The following is a 6,748-nucleotide window of genomic DNA, read 5'->3' as shown; positions in this document are numbered from 1 at the left end:
GGCTTATGAACCTCAACATGTATACGCTGGAAGAGGAGAAGGGAGAGAGAAGACATGATAGAGACGTTTAAAATATCTCAAGGGCATTTATGTACAGGAAGAGAGCCTTTTCCAAATGAAGGAGAGCTCTGGAATGAGGGGGCATATGACAAAGTTAAGAGGGAATAGGCTTAGGAGTAATCTAAGGAAGTATTATTTCACAGAAAGGGTGGTGGAGGTGTGGAATGGCCTCCCGGTGGAGGTGGTGGAGTCAAGGACTGTTCCAGAATTTAAAAAGGCATGGGATAAGCATGTAGGATCGCTTAGGAACAGGAAGAGTTAGGGGTTACAGAGGATGGCAGACTGGATGGGTCATAGTGGCCTTTATCTGCCATCATGTTTCTAGTATTTATATGCATACATTTAGGTGCGGGATCCTCATCTAAATTTACATATGGCCCAAAAAAGGGGGCGTGGAAGTGGACGGGTCATCGGTGTTTCGGGACGGATTGGGGGGCATGGTTTTGAGTTACGCATGTAATTGGGGCACTATGCCTAAATTTAGGTACAATCTATTTAAATAGACCTATAATTTTCTAGTGTGGGGATTCAATATAAATTACACACTCCAGACCATCCCAAACACTCTTTCATATCCCAATTTCACAAGGTATTCCCACAGTGCACTAATTCATAATCAACTAATATCAAACGGGGATCTTCAGAATTTCAAGTACTTTCACCATCCGGGGACTAAGCCTCAGTAGTTTTTATGGTGTGTGCTTACATCGTCATCGATCAACCCTTGATTTTCTATTTTTCTACAAATATTTTTTTTTATTTCTTTTCACAGCTTCATTATAACTTCTCATAACTGTAACTCCAATATGCTTCTGAAATCCATACTTCATTATAAATTATACTCTAAAACTTAGCTTTTCAATGTGTTACAGCAGCACTTTTTCCTCCCAGTTCAAACCTCCGCCGACTTGGCCAGGTTTCGAAAATCTTCTTCAGGGAAGAGGCATGCATTACTGTGAATGTTCCTACATACAAAGAGAAAAAAATGGAAGTACTTGAAATTCTGAAGATCCCGTTTGATATTAGTTGATTATGAATTAGTGCACTGTGGGAATACCTTGTGAAACTGGGATATGAAAGAGTGTTTGGGATAGTCTGGAGTGTGTAAATTTAGGTACAGGCATTAGCACCACATTTTCATTAGTACAAATGGTGGTGCCTATATTAATGTGTGACTCCTGCGCTTACGTGGAATTCTATAAACCTCGCCTAACTTTATCCGTGGCTTATAGAATAGTGCTTTTTTTCAGCACCAATTTTTTTGCACCATATATAGAATTCTCCCCTTAATACCCCCTCAAACACTTGCATTCATTCAGTGATAAATCTGCCAATCTCGGTGTTAAACATTTTACACTGCAAGATTTAAAACACCCACTTCCTCATTGATCGGTAGATATAAATTCCTTTGTACTTTTTCTTATAAATTTTAAATATTCCTATTTGGAATTATACAGATTATAAGTCCCCAAACCAACACTGAACTTTCATATCTTTCAGATGAGTATGGTCTATTGACTGCTAATTATTTAAGACCTAACTATGCTTATGGAAGCTTATATCAGTTTTTTCAGTGCTCCTTCACTTCCTTGTTCCTTAAGCTGTAGATCAGAGGGTTTAACATAGGGATCACAACTGTATATAACACTGAGACAACTTATCTTTTATCCCAAATGAGCTGGAGGTGGGTTTCAGGTACATGAAAAAAATTGTTCCATAAAACATGGAGACAACAGTGAAGTGGGAGGCGCAGGTGGAAAAGGCTTTATTCTTCCCCTCCTTGGAACGTATTTTCAAGATGGCGGAAATGATGTATATGTAAGACATAGATATTGTTACAATACAAACTATTCCAACACAGATGCATGATATAAAATGGGTGTCTGACATACAGAATTGTCAGTGCAGGAGAGGTCTAGAAGTGGATTGAAATCACAGTAAAAGTGATCAATCACATTGGGCCCACAGAAAGACAAGTTGAATGTACATATTGCATATGCCAAAGATATCACTAAGCTTCCAAAATAAGACCCAATCACAAGTTGCACACAGAATGTCTTCTTCATAATGACGGTGTAAAGTAAAGGGTTGCATATGGATACGTAGCGATCATATGCCATTACTGTAACCAGTAGACCCTCTTCTACTCCCAGAAAAGCAAAAGTGAACATTTGCACAGCACACCCCAAAAAAGATATGACTTTCCTCTTTGACAGGATGTTGATTAACATGTTGGGGACAATGACTGAGGAATAGAGAAGATCAACAGAGGACAAGTGTCTGAGGAAAAAATACATAGGAGTATGAAGCCGAGGATCTAACTTGGATAAATGATGATCCCACTGTTGGCTAAAATAGTGATGATATAGACCAGTAGGAAGAACAGAAACAGTGGAATCTGCAACTTTGGGTTATCAGTAAGACCCAAGAGGATGAACTCAGTTACTGTAGTCTGATTCTGGTCTTTCATATATTCATAGTACTATAACTTCTGGGATTGTTCAAATCCATGAAATTCAATCCGTTCCTCCTATGGACTGGTAGACAGAATTTCTAGAGTCTTCTAGATTCCAGCAGAATTTTCCAGAGTCTTCTAGATTCCTGCAGCATAAAAGAATACTTTGAAATGCTTTCTGACTAACTCCTTTCTTGTTACAGTCCTTGCCATAAAGAGACAGTAATCTAAGCTTCTACACAGAGCTTCCACAAGACCATTAAGGACAATTTTATAAGCACCTTGTTTATGTAGAACAGTATTTTCCACTGTATATAGATGCTTATAAAACTTCCCTAGCATATGTAAGCATAAAAACAGGTAGAAGGGGAAAAACACGTTTATATGATATAAATGTATGTATTATAGGGCTGATATTCAGAGCGATTTAAGTCAGCAGGAGAGGCCCTTGCCTACTCAACTTGCCTGTCGCTGTCCAGCCATCAATAGCAGCACTAAACTGGGCAGTGTCACTGAATATTGCCTCTGACTGGCTCCCAAAAAGGTGAGGCACTCAGGGGTGGGTCAGAGGGCATGTTGGGGAGGAGAAGGGGCTTATGCAGGTGCTGGCGATATTCAGCCAAGTCCCGCATAAACTTCTCAAAAGCAGTCCTAAATTAATCCCTTAGCTTAAGCGGGCTCTGTCTGAATATCAGGCCGTGACCTGCATAAGCTTTATTTTAAAAATGCATCCCCCTCTCCCCCTCCTCCACCCTGTGTCCACAAGCAACTGCCTTTCCCCCCAAATGTACCCCACCCCAACCTCTGACTCCTAACCCACAGTAGTTAAGGTAGACCCCCCTCCCGAGCCTAGCTTGATCCCTGATGGTCCAGTGGTGGTCATTGGTAATAGGAGCAGAGACCCCTTGCAGCACCTTTGCAAAATGACAGCTTGTGGTACTTTCTGTAGTATCATAAGCTGCCACAAGAGGTCATGGTAGCTATTTTGAGAAGGTACCACAAGTGGCAGGGGTGAGGGGGCTGTGCTCCTGCCCCCAAGGACCACCATTGAACCACCGAGGGTCAAGGTAGACCCAGGGGGGCCTACCTGAACTACTGCAGAGTTAGGGATTGGGTTGGGGCAGGGGTGTTTGGGGGGAGTAGAGAGTGGCTTGTGGCTGTAGGCTGGGGGTAGAGGAGAGGGGGATGTGTCAGGGGCATGGGGGGATTCAAATTTTTAAAAAAGCAGCGGGCCTAGGCCCTATATTCAGCTGGGGCCACATAACTCTTATGCAGGCCCTGGATGAATATCGACTGGGCCGCATTAGCTTCACTACCCAGTCTGTCCATATATAGCCCCCAATATTCAGTGCTGGTGCCTACACTGAACTTTGGGGCTAATTTAGCCGGCAATAGTAAGCGTCTAAAAATGCTAACCATTGCTGGCTAAATATCAGGTGGTATGTGTTTTTATACTCCAGCAAAATCTTATAAGAACCCTTTTCTCCATCTAAAGCAGACTTATGCATGGAAGTAGCTTTATAAAACTACCCCATAAGAAGACAAATTTTCACAGCCGTTTCCATGGGTTAAATAGCAGTCTACCACTTAAGTATATAAGTAATGCCACACTGGGAAAAGACCAAGGGTCCATTGAGCCCAGCATCCTATCCACGACAGCGGCCAATCCAGGCCAAGGGCACCTGTCAAGCTTCCCAAACGTACAAACATTCTATACATGTTATTCCTGGAACTGTGGATTTTTCCCAAGTCTATTTAGTAGTGGTTTATGGACTTGTCCTTTAGGAAACCTTCTAACCCCTTTTTAAACTCTGCTAAGCTAACCGCCTTTACCACGTTCTCCGGCAATGATTTCCAGAGTTTAATTATGCGTTGGGTGAAGAAACATTTTCTCCGATTTGTTTTAATTTTACTACACTGTAGTTTCATCGCATGCCCCCTAGTCCTAGTATTTTTGGAAAGCGTGAACAGACGCTTCACATCCACTTAAATAGGTTTCATGAAAACTACCACATGTGAATCAAATTATGCATCTACTGTCGCTACATAAATAATTTTATTTAAAGTAAGAGGAGATTTTCTTAGGATTGGGCTGAAAGTGAGGCAGAGTTTGCATATGCTTGTGTAATTTTGAATTTTGAAAAATTCATACATTAATTACTTAAGGGAAAAAAGTCACACAAAAATGGAAGTGCAGGTGTGCGTGTGCTTGAGTACATTCATTGGAAATGGAGGCAAAGTCCATGCCTATAAATCAGTAATTCTTCAGGATATGTAGCCCCAGTTTGCTGTATATGCCTAGGCTGCCTAGTCTACACCCTGAGTGGTGGGATCCAGGCACACAAATTTATTAACTATCAGGACCAAGACTGGGACTGGAATACTCTAGAAGGCCTAAGCAGTTCAGACTTTTATATAAATCCACTCAATAACTCAGCTAACTCAAAATATGTTGTTCTGAAACAAACATTTACATGGCAACAGTGGCAAAGGCAACTTAACAAATCTTGAAAAGGGAGATTGGGAAGTTTGCTAGCAGAGTCCTGATTCATGAACCATCTGCTGATATAGCGGGGAAATGACCTGGCTTGCTTGGGTCTTTGCTCCAGGCAATAAAAGCTGTACAGTACTGTAGCACTCAGTCATATGGAATGGCCAAAGGGATGTGCCCTTAGGGACATGCCAGGCCCCTTAAGATCCCCTTGGAGAACCACTGGAGCACCAAAGAGTGCCATTGTCTTTTTCTCCATTGAGTTTTGCTGTTGGCATTTGACTAACTGTGACTATTTCCTACTGCTCCTGTGAATAAAGGTCCTATGGATAAACATGTTTTACCAGCATCAGGAACTATAGAAGTGCACTTGTCTCCCTGTATCAGCACATAGTTTTCTTTAGCTCAAGAAAGAAGCAGGGCAACTCATCTGCAAACTCCAAAATGGCAAAGAAACAAGCATATCAGATGAAATGTCAAACAGGCCATGTTTCCCCCACACAAGGTCTGTGTCAGGGGCTAAAATCCAAAGGTCATTACCAGGGGCGTAGCCAGGGGCCTGGGCCCAAGATGGGTGGGCAGAAGAACCTCGCCCCGTCCCACAGGTGATTTGGTCTCTCCTTCTCTCGCCTGCATGCCATATGGTCTCTCAAACATCCCCCCTCTCCCGTATACCTTTTAAATAGCAGACTTTCACCAGCAGCGAGCAGCAACTAATACACACTGCTCATGTTGGCCCCACACCCTTCCCTCTGATGCAACTTCCTGTTTCCGCCTAGGCAGAAATACATCAGAAAGAAGGCTGTGGGGCCGGTGCAAGCAGTATGTATGTCACTGCTACTTACAAGGTATGCAGGAGGGACACTTGTTGGGAGTTTTCGGCTGGTGGGGCTTGGAGATCCCTACCAGCCACATCATAAGTATGCTGCTACTGGGTGGGCCTGGGCCCACCCAAGCCCACCCTTGGCTACGCCACTGGTCATTACTCCATCCTCATCCTCCTCGACCTATCCGCCGCTTTTGATACTGTCAATCACAACCTACTTCTTGCCACACTGTCCTCATTTGGGTTCCAGGGCTCTGTCCTCTCCTGGTTCTCCTCTTATCTCTCCCACCGTACCCTGTACCTTCATAGTACATTCTCATGGATCTTCCTCCACCCCCATCCCGCTCTCTGTTGGAGTTCCTCAGGGATCGGTCCTTGTACCCCTTCTTTTCTCAATCTACACCTCTTCCCTGGGCTCACTGATCTCATCTCATGGTTTCCAATATCATCTTTATGTTGACGACACCCAGCTTTATCTCTCCACACCAGACATCACTGCGGAAACCCAGGCCAAAGTATCGGCCTGCTTATCTGACATTGCTGCCTGGATGTCCAACCGCCACCTGAAACTGAACATGGCCAAAACCGAGCTTCTTGTCTTTCCATCCAAACCTACTTCTCCTCTCCCTCCACTCTCTCAGTTGATAACACCCTTATCCTCCCCGTCTCATCTGCCTGCAACCTTGGAGTTATCTTCGACTCCTCCCTCTCCTTCTCTGCACATATCCAGCAGATAGCCATGTCCTGTCGCTTCTTTCTCTATAACATCAGCACAATTCGCCCCTTCCTCTCTGAGCACACCACCCGAACACTCGTCCACTCTCTCATTACCTCTCGCCTTGACTACTGCAACCTACTACTCACTGGCCTCCCACTTAGCCATCTATCCCCCCTTCAATCCATTCAGAACTCTGCT

General features: G+C 43.6%; 1 pseudogene; it reads right to left on the bottom strand.

Moving 5' to 3' along the window:
- Positions 1-1,630: 1,630 nt before the first annotated feature.
- On the bottom strand, positions 1,631-2,530 carry LOC115461043 (annotated as a pseudogene).
- Between the last annotated feature and the right edge of the window lie 4,218 nt (positions 2,531-6,748).

This window comes from Microcaecilia unicolor, chromosome 1 (assembly GCF_901765095.1).
Source record: "Microcaecilia unicolor chromosome 1, aMicUni1.1, whole genome shotgun sequence".
Classification (NCBI taxonomy): Eukaryota; Metazoa; Chordata; class Amphibia; order Gymnophiona; family Siphonopidae; genus Microcaecilia; species Microcaecilia unicolor.
Note: the sequence above shows the minus strand (reverse complement) of the source record. Positions and strands in the feature narration are given on the sequence as shown.